Source organism: Anabrus simplex, chromosome 4 (assembly GCF_040414725.1).
Source record: "Anabrus simplex isolate iqAnaSimp1 chromosome 4, ASM4041472v1, whole genome shotgun sequence".
In the NCBI taxonomy this organism is placed as follows: Eukaryota; Metazoa; Arthropoda; class Insecta; order Orthoptera; family Tettigoniidae; genus Anabrus; species Anabrus simplex.
Genome location: NC_090268.1, coordinates 83,874,115 through 83,887,461, shown reverse-complemented (window position 1 = coordinate 83,887,461; position 13,347 = coordinate 83,874,115). Strand labels below are relative to the sequence as shown.

At 41.6% G+C, this 13,347-nt stretch overlaps 1 long non-coding RNA gene across 1 annotated transcript in view; it reads right to left on the bottom strand.

Annotated features, from left to right (window-relative positions):
* Positions 1 to 11,756, bottom strand: part of LOC136872428 (uncharacterized) — a 103,837-nt gene extending 92,081 nt beyond the window's left edge. The window contains exons 1-2 of the long non-coding RNA XR_011018069.1: positions 11,506 to 11,756; positions 5,457 to 5,531 (exon numbers count right to left, since the gene is read on the bottom strand). This is a non-coding gene — a long non-coding RNA (uncharacterized lncRNA). The remainder of the gene's footprint in view (positions 1 to 5,456; positions 5,532 to 11,505) is intronic.
* Positions 11,757 to 13,347: the final 1,591 nt, after the last annotated feature.

Genomic DNA, 13,347 nt, shown 5'->3' with positions numbered 1-13,347 from the left:
TGAGAGCTTCAAAGCAGTGATACCAATGCAACAACTACTTAATTCCCCAATTATACAAACTCAATAGTCCATGTCACATTATAACATTTTTTTTTTTTTGCTTTACGTCGCACTGACACAGATAGGTCTTATGGCGACGATGGGACAGGGAACGGCTAGGAGTGGGAAGGAAGCGGCCGTGGTCTTTATTAAGGTACAGCCCCAGCATTTGCCTGGTGTGAAAATGGGAAACCACGGGAAACCATCTTCAGGGCTGCTGATAGTGGGGTTCGAACCTACTATCTCCCGAATACTGGATACTGGCCGCACTTAAGCGGCTGCAGCTATCGAGCTCAGTTTATAACAAAATAATAATATGAAACTGGGGGTATGGGGATTTCTCGGACACCCTGTAGATACAAGTAACTAATCTCATATCTGTTCCGTATTGAAGATAACAATGAGTAAAATTCTTTCAAGAATGAAATTTACTGTGTCCAACTATTCAATACAATTATAAATATACAAATGTGTTCACATTGACTAGAAATTGACTAAAGCATAAATTGGAACTTCTCCAACTGTATGGATGAATCATTAGGTTGATAGTTATATAATCGTGTTCATTCAAAGGTGGTTATGGTATTGAATAGGTGGACACAGTAAATTTTATTCTTGACAGAATTTTACGCTGTAGATATTCAAACCAAAACATCGAATTTTATTTCCCGAAACTCACATATGAAGAACATACTGAATCATACGTTAGGGACTCTTTGTATTTTGTCAATAAGTTATCAATTATAACCCTTCAACCTAATGCACTTCTGGTGAGTTTCGATGTGGAGTCCTTGTTCACTGAAGTGCCGACTGACTTGGTCATATCTCTCACTGAGCATCTGTTCTCTGAGGACATTACTAAGCTATTTCACCACTGCATGACTTCGAGCTATTTCTTGTGGGGTGCGCAATTTTACGAACAGATGGATGGGATTGCTATGGAAAGTCCATTCTCACCAGTAGTGGCTAATTTCTTTATGGAGCTCTTTGAGAAGGAGTTTATTGCTTCGAAACCTGTCAAACCTATGATTTGGGGGAGGTTGATGTTTCCACCACAAAGACGCACACAAAATGCTGTCAACTGTGTACACTATTTTATTTACAAGTTATTTATACAAATTCTACACACACGCGCTATTAAACTGCCATCTTGAAACAAACCACTTCTACGAAGAAGTACAAGAAGAAGACTGCCATCTTGACAAACATTTGAATGCTACAGTAGCATGTCAACAGAATCACGAGTTGTTCTTTCCCAAGACTGCCTCTTTATATACATTGCCTGACAGGCTTCTAGAAGAGTATGGAACAAGTTTTCTTGTAATTCTGAGAGTCTCCAATAGTCTCAATGTAAGCAATTTTCTACAAAATTCCAGGCACACACTGCGTTATTCTAGACTATTACAGTGTGTTGCACAATATTGCATTGGATTATACATCACATGTACTGTACAGGTAAATAATAAAATATATACTATTAATTAAATAATAAATTATATAGTATTAATTATGTGTTCTTCCACTATATGAACTCATATTAATATATATACAACAGATGCTTCATGACATAACCTTACAAATAACACAACCACGATTTATACCAAATAAAGTTCATACACAACAACGTAAATAATAATAATACTAATAGATGTAAACATCTTCATAGCCACACCTCACAAGTGATAGTAATAATAATAATAATAATAATAATAATAATAATAATAATAATAATAATAATAATAATTGGTATTTACATTATTTGTGCCGGCCCCGTGGTGTAGGGGTAGCGTGCCTGCCTCTTACCCAGAGGCCCTGGGTTCGATTCCCGCCAGGTCATGGATTTTTACCTAGACCGGAGGGCTAGTTTGAGGTCCACTCAGCCTACGTGATTAGAATTGAGGAGCTATCTGACGGTGAGATGGCGGAGCCGGTCTAGAAAGCCAAGAATAACGGCCGAGAGAATTCGTCGTGCTGACCACACAACACCTCATAATCTGCAGGCCTTCGGGCTGAGCAGCGGTCGCTTGGTAGGCCAAGGCCCTTCAAGGGCTGTAGTGCGATGGGGTTTATTTCAATTATTTACCCATGGGTTAGAGAACTGTTGCCAAGTTATACTAGTTTATTACACTTAGTCTATTACACTTGCATCACGGTATGTGGATTTGTGGTATGTTCAAAAGGTCCTGAGAAAATGTAATTTTAAACCACTGAAATCAGCAACATCATTCAATTAAATTCGCTATGGAAATGAGTCAGACTGATGCCTTCCTTTCTTGGATGTTCTAGTAAGAAAGAAACCCGATGGCTCATTAGGACATGCCGTCTATCGTAAGCCTACTCACACAAATCGCTACCTCCATGCAGATTCTCACCACCATCCAGCACAAAAACAGGGCATTCTCACGACACTCACCACGAAAGCAACACGAATTTGATGATGATGATGATGATGCTTGTTGTTTAAAGGGGCCTAACATCGAGGTCATCGGCCCCTAATGGTACAAAATGAAATAATGAAAAGTTCAAATTCACCACTGACCAAAACAAAATAAAAAATGTCATGAAGAATGAATGGATGGACATGAACCCAAAAAAAACTAAAAAGAAAACAAAATAGGAAAAACAGTGGATCAGACTAAAAAAAAAAGATCATAAATAATAGTATTACAGACCGAAGGACCACTTACAAAGCACAATGATGCTTGATGACTAAAGGGGTGCAAAATCCACGTCTAAGGCCCCTCAGAATGGTACATGTCGCAAGTAAAGTAGAACCATGGTATTTGTCATGTTGGGGTACTAATCAAAAGTAGCGAAGACTCACGGTGTTGCACACAAGATGGTACTACTCACAAGTATTGTACATCGTAAAAGTAACGCAGACCTATGGTGTTTCTCACACAATGGCACCACTCATAGCCAACGCAAACCAATAAGGTTCCTCACCTAGGTGTACTAACCACAGGGACTCGCACTATCTCGTGGTGTTCCTCACATAGTGGGTACCAATCACAGACAACGCTGACCCGCGGTGCCGCTCATATAGCAGTACACTCACAGGCTACGCCCAGACCCGCGGCGTTGCTCACATGGGTACGACGCACGGGTACTGGAAACCACCAGGCCAGGCTCTTTACTGCTACTAATCACAAACCTACTTCGTACCTAATATAATGGTACTACGTGCAAGTACAGGCAACCCATGGTGTTCCCCGCGTGATGGTACGAATCAAAAGTAGTTTCATGGTTCTAATTCAATCATCCCTTGGTCGCCCCTTTTTGTTGCCTCTCACGACAGGCAGGGGATACCGAGGGTGTATTTTTTGTCTGCGTCCCCCACCCACAGAGAGTAAAGAGAGAGAGAAAAGAAGAAGAAAGAAGGGATCCGTCACTTCGAAAGATGAAGTAACGGACGAAGAAAGGCAAGGGCCACGAAGGGTGTGAAAATGAAAGACTCCCTAGGCCTCGAATGCTCTAATATCGCCGGGGTCGGAAAGGAACAAGAGTTGACCAAGGGAGGTCGGATAGGATAGACGAAAGTGAGGAGCCTGGCACAAGTAAGTGGAAGCAATGCCAAGACACAGCTAAGGGCCCCATGGTCGCCAATCCACACTCCCAAGTTGAGAGCCCCTTGGGCCCCTTTTAGTCGCCTCTTATGACAGGCAGGGGATGCCGCGGGTTTATTCTACATGTGCGTCCCCCCCACCCGCAAGGGGTAGTGGGTTTGGTCCGCGAGAGGTATTTTATTTCCCTCAAGTCCGCCGTAAGCCGGTTAGGACCCCCCTATCCGCCACCTGGGACGTGCCACGTGGGAGTATCACCTCTCCCCCTGCTACGCCAGCGTAGTAGGTTCGTGGCAACACGAATTTGTGAGCCATCAAATATCCACGAGGAGATGGACACACTCAAAGTCACGTTCAAGGATAATGGTTACAATGATGTACAGATTCATAGAGCGCTGCATCCCAGAAGGATAACTAAGCAAAGCTCGCAGAAAGACAAAGTGAAAGGAACCAGCCTTACATCCACCATACCACAGACCGAACTGCCAAGGTCCTCTGCAGCCATATTATAAAAACAGTGTTTGGCACCGTCACTAAAACTTCTCACAGTTTAGGTAAAAGCAAGGACAAATTGTTCCCACTATTACACACTGGGGTGTACAAAATTCTCTATTCTTGCGGCAAGGTATGCGTTGGCCAAACATGCCAGTCCGTTGGGACTCACATCAAGGAACACCAAAGAAATATCTGTCTCAACCAGCCAGACAAGTCAGCAATAGATGAGAACGCCCTATCGTTGGGTCGTGATGTCGTGTTAACAGATATTTGAGTTCTTACCTACACTAAACACTACAGGTGTACGATTATACGGGAAGCTGTGGAAATATGTAAAAATCCTAACAATTTCAACAGGGACACTGAATATCAATTGAGTAATACTGTATGTGGTTGCCAGCCATTAAAGATTTCCCTGGCACTTCTATATTGTTATTTTGTTTCGGTGTTTTCCAAATTCGTATGTTCATCATCATTAGTTGGTTCATTCCAAGCTATGTATTATGTGTTAATGTCATACTTTCATAATGCGTGTATACCGGTTATGCCGCCCCCCCCCCCCCCTCTCACACCGTCTTGCATCATTTTCATCCTCTGGTTTTCTCCACTTACTTTCTCTCCATTCCTCAGCTTTGTTCTATTCTATCCTGGTGTCCTTCATTACATTTTATTTTATTAGTTTTTTTTTAATTTCTTCTACCACATTTGTTTCTGATTCATCCGATGTCCTCTCTGATACTTCTCATGCACACACGCTGTGATAGAACACCATAATGGGAGCTTAATGTTATCACCAGCTCCTGCTTGGAGTGCTGTGCCAGCATACAGCGAGCCACCTGGTGAACAACGAACATACCACTACAGGTCCAATGGTAAAGCATTCTTAAATTCAAACCCTCATTATTGTAGAAGTCTTCCTCGTGAACAGTCAAAATTTTCTTCTGAAGATGCGGAGCAAAGTTCTCTGTGAAACGTAAAGAGTTTCACCTTGTTTCCTTGATATGGCATAAGCCCAAATGCCTATATCATGTCTCCAAAAAAAATATAGTTATGATTAAAAAATCCATGTATGTTCTACTTCTAGCAATGTCTAATGCACTGCCTGTTACTTTTTTTTTAACAATTGGTTTTACACTGCACCAACACAGATATGTCTTATGGCGACGATGGGATAGGAAAGTGCTAGGAGTGAGAAGGAAGCAAACGTGATGTTTATTAAGGTACAGCCCCGACGTGTGCCGAGTGTGAAAATAGGAAACCACGGAAAACCATCTTCAGGGCTGCTGAGAGTGAGGTTCTGCACAATACTGAAGGTTCTTGATGTTTTATAAAATGACTTTAAATTTTGCAAGTACTCACCATAACTTTAAAACTTAACACCAATCTGAATGTTCCAAGTCCATTCTGCGAGCAACTGAGAGGAGACTGGCTGACCTACGATAAACCAAAAAACATTAATTATTGGATATGATCAATAAATAATCTATGTATAGGAGTTTTAAATTAATATCAGTTGTATGTTCTTTTATTTCTAGGAATGTTTAAAGCACCAAATTGGACAGTGTTCGAAAGTTTAAGTAATTGGATAATATCAAAAGACATCCTGCAAAATATGAGATGGACAGTCGAATTAGCAAGGCAACTCAATTTTACCACCAAGTAAGACAACTGCTGTAGGATAAACAAGTATCATTGAAAGCTAAGATGACATTACATAAATCCTATTATTTGTATGTTAAATATCAAGAATCTCACGATGATACAACAGCTGATGACCTTTTGAGAGCTCTCAATAAGAACAGAAGAGAAAAATGGCATAAAACAGTGGCAGAACTTAACTTTACATATTCTAGTCGCAAAGCCTGGAACCTTATAAGAAAACTTGGTACAGATCCAAGGCTGTCAAGCACAGTCCCACGTGTGAATGCCAATGCTGTTGCATCCAGACTAATGAAGAATTCGAAAGCTAAAATTGACAAGGCACATACACGAATCGTGAGAAATGAATTGTACATAAAGAGATCCAATCTAACACCACATCCTGACTACTCAGGTGACTTCAGCATTGAGGAACTTGATATAGCCTTGAATATGCTAAAGGTAAATAAAGCTGTTGGCTTTGATGGCGTATATCCAGAGTTTCTTAAAGCCATAGGACCTAAAACAAAATTGTGGCTCATTGAATTCTTCAATGAAATTCTACGAACTGGAAGATTACCAAAGCTTTTCAAGCAGGCTAAGATAATTGCCATCCTGAAACCAGGCAAAGACGGAACCGATGCTTCTCACTACCGGCCAGTATCGCTACTCAGCATGACCTATAAGCTACTAGAAAGGCTTATTCTAAATCGTATTCAACAGGCCATTGATCAAACCATCCCTGTTGAACAAGGTGGCTTTAGGAAACATCGGAGCTGCTGCGACCAGGTTTTAACATTGACAACTCTAGTTGAAGCTGGATTTCAACGAGGTCTCCGATCAGCTGCAGTTTTTGTGGACCTTACAGCAGCTTATGACACTGTGTGGAGGGATGGCTTGATGTCAAAGTTTATTGAAATCATCCCATGTCAAAAGCTGGCATTTCTAGTGAACAACATGCTCTCTGACAGACACTTTAAGGTGTTTCTGAACGGACAATCTAGCAGATGGAGGACTCTAAACAATGGCCTACCTCAGGGATCAGTTCTGGCCCCCATTCTGTTTAACTTGTATATTCATGATATGCCAGACACTGACTCATTGAAAATCCAGTATGCAGATGACCTAGCGTTAGTCTTCCAGAGTAAAGGTCTTATGCACTGTGAGAATGTACTGACAAGTGATCTGACGAAATTGAATGACTACTTCCATAAATGGAGACTTCAACCTAACCCAAATAAAACTGAGGTTACTGCATTCCATCTAAATAATAAGGAAGCCCATAGAAAGCTACATGTGACTTTCGACGGAACCGAAGTACTGCATAACTACAATCCCAAATATCTAGGAATCACTCTGGATCGGTCCTTGACATTCAAACAACAGTGCATCACGTTATCTAAGAAACTTGGCTCCAGAGTGAATCTACTCCGCAAGATTGCCGGAAGTAGCTGGGGTGCGGACGCCAATACCCTACGCACTGCTGCACTCGCTCTTGTGTATTCTGCTGGTGAATACTGTGCTCCTGTATGGCAAAACAGTATTCACACAACAAAGATTGATGTCCAGCTTAATGAAGCCATGAGAGTGATCACTGGTACTGTCAGATCTACTCCCATTCAGTGGTTACCTGTCTTAGCTAATATTGCCCCGCCAGATCTAAGGAGGAAAGCAGCTAGGGTAAACTTGCTCAAGAAGATCTCTTCTCATAAGAACTCTCCCTTGTACGATGCCCTACAACACCCACCAACAACTCCTCTGAAATCACGCAAACCACCCTGGACTGATTTTAAAAGTATCAGTTCTTTCGAAATGACCTCTGAGTGGCGACAGCGTTGGCATGAACATCCACCCAACAACGCTCACTTGGTTCAAGATCCAACAAAGAAGGTTGAAGGATTCCAACTGCCGCGTCAAACCTGGTCGAAGCTGAACCGAATTAGGACGGGTCAAGGGAGGTGTTGCTACATGTTGAAGAAATGGGGTTTCCGTTCGTCTGCTGACTGCGACTGTGGAGCGGAGGAGCAGACAATGGAACACATCGTTAAGGAGTGCCCACTTCGAGCATTTAATGGTGATCTGAGGCTTCTACATCAAGTGACTCCGAGTGCTCTGGACTGGTTGTCAAATTTGGACATTTCCATTTGATATATTTTTTTTTGTGTACTTGTAAAGCCATACGATATATATATATATATATAGCCTATCCTCACATATAGTCTAGAAACTACCACATTAAGTAGACAAGGCAACTCAAGCTGCAAAAATGAAGTTCCTATGTACCATGATACAGAAGACCAGGAAGGACAAGATCAGTAAAAAGAAAGTCCGAGAGGAGGTGGGAACAGGATACTCCCTACTAAAAAAGGATCCAGGAAGCAAGACTGAAGTAGTCTGGCATGAAAAAAAAAAAAAAAAAAGGATGAGTGCAAGTAGAACTACAAGAAGGAAATATGAAAGAGAAGTAAAAGGACCAGTGGGTAGAACCAGAGAAAAATGGACCAATCTGGTGAAAAAAGATGTCAAGGAAAGAGAACAAGATTGGTAGAAGGTTACAAAAGAACAGTGGTTTATGGACAGAAAAAGATGGAGAGGGCTCATACACCACACCCAGGCATCTGGAGAGGGTTGTGGTCATGATCCTCTTTGCCTTTCTACAGGTTATTTTGTAGGTGTTCCTATGAAATATTGTCTTGGTGAGCTGATGTTCTCAATCACCTTTGATTTTCTTTTCACCTCTGGAATGTCTCCAAAACTTTTCCCTTTCCTCTCCCTTCTCATCTGGCCAAACGAAAAGATATCACAAGGTGCGAGATCTGGTGAGTAGAGTAGGTGAGGAAGTGGTGTCGTATGGTTTTTTGACAAAACATCACCACTCTGCCACAAATCGGGCCATTTCAACCAAACACTCTTGCACAACTGCCTCAATATTTCAATATATGAAGGGTGTACTCTACTGTTTTATACTATATTTTTTTCTACCCAAATAAAGTACATTACACATCAGTTATGTCCACCTTCTCAACATAATCTCCTTGTAAGTGTATGTACCTCTGCCATTGATGTGTCAGTCTCTCCAGACGTTCCTGAAACCATTCTTTCGGAGTGTTGCGTACCCATGCCTTGACAGCTGTGTCCAGTTCTCCAAAATACGCAAAACGGCGACCACGCAGAGGTTTCTTCATGTTCCCAAACAGGTGATAATCACTTGGTGCAAAGTCGGGAGAGTATGGTGGGTGTGGCAGCATTGTGCATCCCATTTAATTAATGGCAGAGGTGGTCTCACGGCTAGTGTGGGGCCGGGCATTGTCATGTGGCAGAAGCACACCTTTAGCCCGTATTCCTGGCCGCTTAGTTTGAACTGCACGATGTAAGTGCTTAAGGTGGCCCCAAATTCAGCCAGTCAATGAGGATGATGCCCTTTGTGTCCCAGAACAGTCGCTATTCGCTTGCCAACCAATAACAATGTTCAACATTTCTTTGGTGGTAGACTGCCCCTATACTTCCATTGCATTGATTGTTGTTTCATTTGTGGCTCATGGTAATGGAGCCATGTCTCATCATCAGTCACAAGCCTAGCCATGAAGTCAGCTGGATCTTGATCATGGCATTGCAAAAGTTCTCTGCACCCGTCCACATGCCTTCGCTTTTCGTCTGCAGACAAGAGTCTAGGCACCCACGTGGATGACACCTTCCCCAACCGTTAGTGGCCGTGCACGATCCGCTGCAGGGTATTTCAACTAATTCCCGTGGCTGCCTCCATTTCCATAAATGTGATGCATTTGTTTCCTTGGATGGCCTGTTCGACCCAGACAATGCTGGCTGGTGTTGACACTGTCACATTCCTTCCAGAACTGGTTCCCTTGTCGACTGATGAGCACCCTGTCTTCCAACCTTCCACCCAGTTGTAAACTGTTTTCCGTGACGGTGCATGTTCTCCACAGACTGCCACCAAGTGCCGATCAATTTCTGCAGTGGCCACGCCTTCTTTCCATAGGAACCAAGTCGTATAGTACTGTCCCTGACGGTTGCTTTCCATGTTCTCTGCTCCTACGCTGACAGTGTTGTTATGAAATGGCTATGATGAGTGCATTCGTGCATGAATTATCTGACAATGACATAGAGCCAGGACTTGCAGCCTGCCATGCTTTGTTGGCACAATTTGCAAATGCAGTGTCTCGCTCAAGAGTGTTACTTTCTGATTAATGTGTAGTACATCACAATTCACAGAGGAGGTATGTCGTTTTCTGGTCTAAAGAAAATCCCCATTATGTACACAAGTTGGAAAGGAACCCGCCTCATGTTATGGTATTATCTGCGCACCTTTCCTGGATAGATTTACACCCTAGTGCTGAATTGGTCGACCTCGGCAATCTTCGAGATTCGTACTGGCAACCTTAAAAACAAAAACTGTAATTCGCTTATGCATCGCTGTGCGACATCTGGCGTACACTTTACGTACTAGTACTGTTGTTATTTACACAGCAAAGCCAAACTATAGAATTGACTCTAGAAATAAGATTTGCATCGAGAAATGTTATATAATGTGTGTGTGACACAGCTGTTGGCTTAAGATAACAAAGGTTTAGAAAAATTCATATCGATCGATCATATTATCGATTCAATTCAGATTTCATTTCCATTCAGTTGGTAGTACTTACGGAACCGGAATTGCTCCCTCCTTACTCCTCAAACCCGTACACAAATCTATCAATAAAAAGTGCACAGATAATATGGGCCAGGATGTCATCACGTCACCTGTTCGGACCGTATTTTGTTTTTATTATTTGAAAGGATCAATTATCTTGCAGACAATCTGAGCTGTCACAAGGACAAAGTTCCATGCGAAACAAAATAATCTTAAAAAAAAAAGAACTTCAAATTACGACAATAACTCTACAATTACAAAATATTTCGTACAAACCGAGCGAGTGGCTGCACGGTTTGGGACATGTAGCTGTCAGCTTGCATACGGGGAATAGTGGGTTCAAACCCCACGCGGCGGGTCTGAAGATGGTTTTCCGTGGTTTCCTATTTTCACAGCATGCAAAATGATGGGGCTGTAACTTAGTTAAGGCCATGGTCGCTGGAATGACAAGAGCAATGTTCTACAAATAACATTAGATGCTGTCTAAGTGTGTCTTGAACCTAGAGCTCTGAAAGCGCATTGTTAAAATATTTATTTGGTCAGTGGGATTATACTTTATAGAAACAAGGACGCTGAATGCCAGCTTGACTAGTCGTATTCAGACCTAAGAAATGTGGTGTTGGAGATGTCTGCTTAAGATTCCATGGACAGATCGAGTCACAAATGAAGAGGTATTCAATAGAGTTGATGAAGGTAGAGTACTGGTTTGGTAACTTTGTGAGAGACAACTCGCCTGGATTGGGCACACGCAGCGATACGGAGGCTTACTACAAGCCATAACAGAAGGAAGACTGGAGGGCAAGAAATAAAGAGGAAGGTCATGGCAGATTTTCATTGACCAACTGAAGCAAGAAGTTTTGTCACAAATGGAAGATAGTAATTGCTTTTGCTCAAATAAAGTCTCAAATCGAAGGTTGATTAAGAAATAATACGAAATAGGTTTAAAGCAATATTATAGCAGAGTATGTCAAATCCGGTTTACGTGAATGATGTTGATCCACGAAATATCATTGTAATATTTGTCACAAATGGAAGATAGCAATTGCTTTTACTCAAATAAAGTCTCAAATCGAAGGTTGATTACGACATAATACGAAATATTTTATTTTAGAGAATACATACTTTAGTGCCTTACAACTACTATTTCTGCTATGTCGCAGCGCTTCAGTGTTTTGTTTGTCTAGCACAGTCGTGTATGATGTCTTTGCTCACTGAAGTCCTTTGGTGTCGTTTTATTGACTTTTCACATTCCATGTAATTTGATGGGCTGTCACTTCATGTGCCCTATAACTGATTTATTGGTCCAGGGTTCATGCTATTTTTCTTTCAACAAAATACCCGCACTCCCATTCATCGATACCAGCCCTCTTATTGTTGTTGTTACTTTCTTTCTTTTTTCTTTCTTGATATTTGGTTGGGCTCTGTATGTAACTAACACCCAGTTCCAATACTTTGTAAATGAAACACCGTCGAACACTCAGAAACATTTAGTTATGGTGACTAAGAAATACTTCATCTCACAGTACAAGGATCACTGGTATGGGTGAACATCTACATCTTGTGGGTGTAAGTGTAATAGACATAGGAGTAAGCACGGGGACACAAGGTACTATATCTTCACGCCGAAGTGGCTCATCTTGGCGTCTTCTACTTTGACATACGGAACGAGCCGACAATTGGGAAGTACAAATGATAGCACACAACAACTAAAGGATCTAGTATTAAGGATGGAATAACACAAATGGAGGGGTAGAATGTATATATCGCGCAAATTGTTGTTACTTGTTGGTAGAGCAAGACCAACTAGCACTATCGATAGTCATCGATAGCGACCACTATAGTCTGACATCGATAGTCAGTTGCCTACTATCGATAATCAACGATAGCTTTCTTTTTTTCGTTATTAGCTTATTTTTCGTACTAACAGAAATTGTACAGATGTTTCACTGTTTGGTAGTAACTTTAATATCCCGGTTTAAAATTTTGAACTTCATATATAGATGACCAAAAGGAAGATACCTGACGTTTGGAAGTGGTTTAGGCGTAATGAGGATGAAAAGTGAGCCAAGTGCAATGGAATACTGTAATAGAACCCCTGCACCAGAATATCCGCAAATGGAATTATATTACATCGTTCAGTATTTACAGGATTACATTTTTTCCACACGAATGTATGCGCTACATCTACCATCACCATTGTTTCCGGCAAAATATCTTCCTCACATTCATTAGAAATACCAGGTCATCGTGCGAAAAATCGTTATTACTACTATCAGAATCACCAGTACCGTATCATTTAGAGATTCATCTTTGATGTAGGCGAGTCCCTTATTTTGTCATCAGACAAACATTTCTTCCTTTTCGTGCTCGCCATTTCTGTTTACCTTGTCAGCTGGTGAGTCAGAGATGTATAACTTATACGCGAGAGAAGATAAGACAAATTTTAGGCCAAAGGCTTCACGAAAGCAACTGAAACCTCTCCTGCCATCCGTTCAGAAGGCCGTAAAACATCTTTCCAAAGATATTACCACACCCGAGAAAATGTCGGGCGACCGCAAATGAACACTGCAGCTGAACGAAAATTTCTAGGGCGGTCAAGTTATGGGCAAGCGCGTGCAGCTCGAGAATGTCTCCGATTTGAATTTCAGAAATTACATAGCATGAAATAGTTGTAATTTCTACTGAATTTTTGTGTTGATTGTGTTCAGTCAAGGCACTATTTTCATGCATAATGATATGATTCGTTCCACTTTTTGAAAACTATCGATTACTATCGATAGTAGAGCTCATAATATCGGAAAATATCGATGGCGATTACTATCGATAGTTTGCCGCCTCTCCTTGTTGGAGAGGTCATGGGCTCTTATATTTCACCCAGCCACAACTCTTACTATCGAGATATTACACTTATAATGCGAGGTAAGGTAAGGGTTATTCTGCCGGAAGGCAGGTCCGAACCTCCGC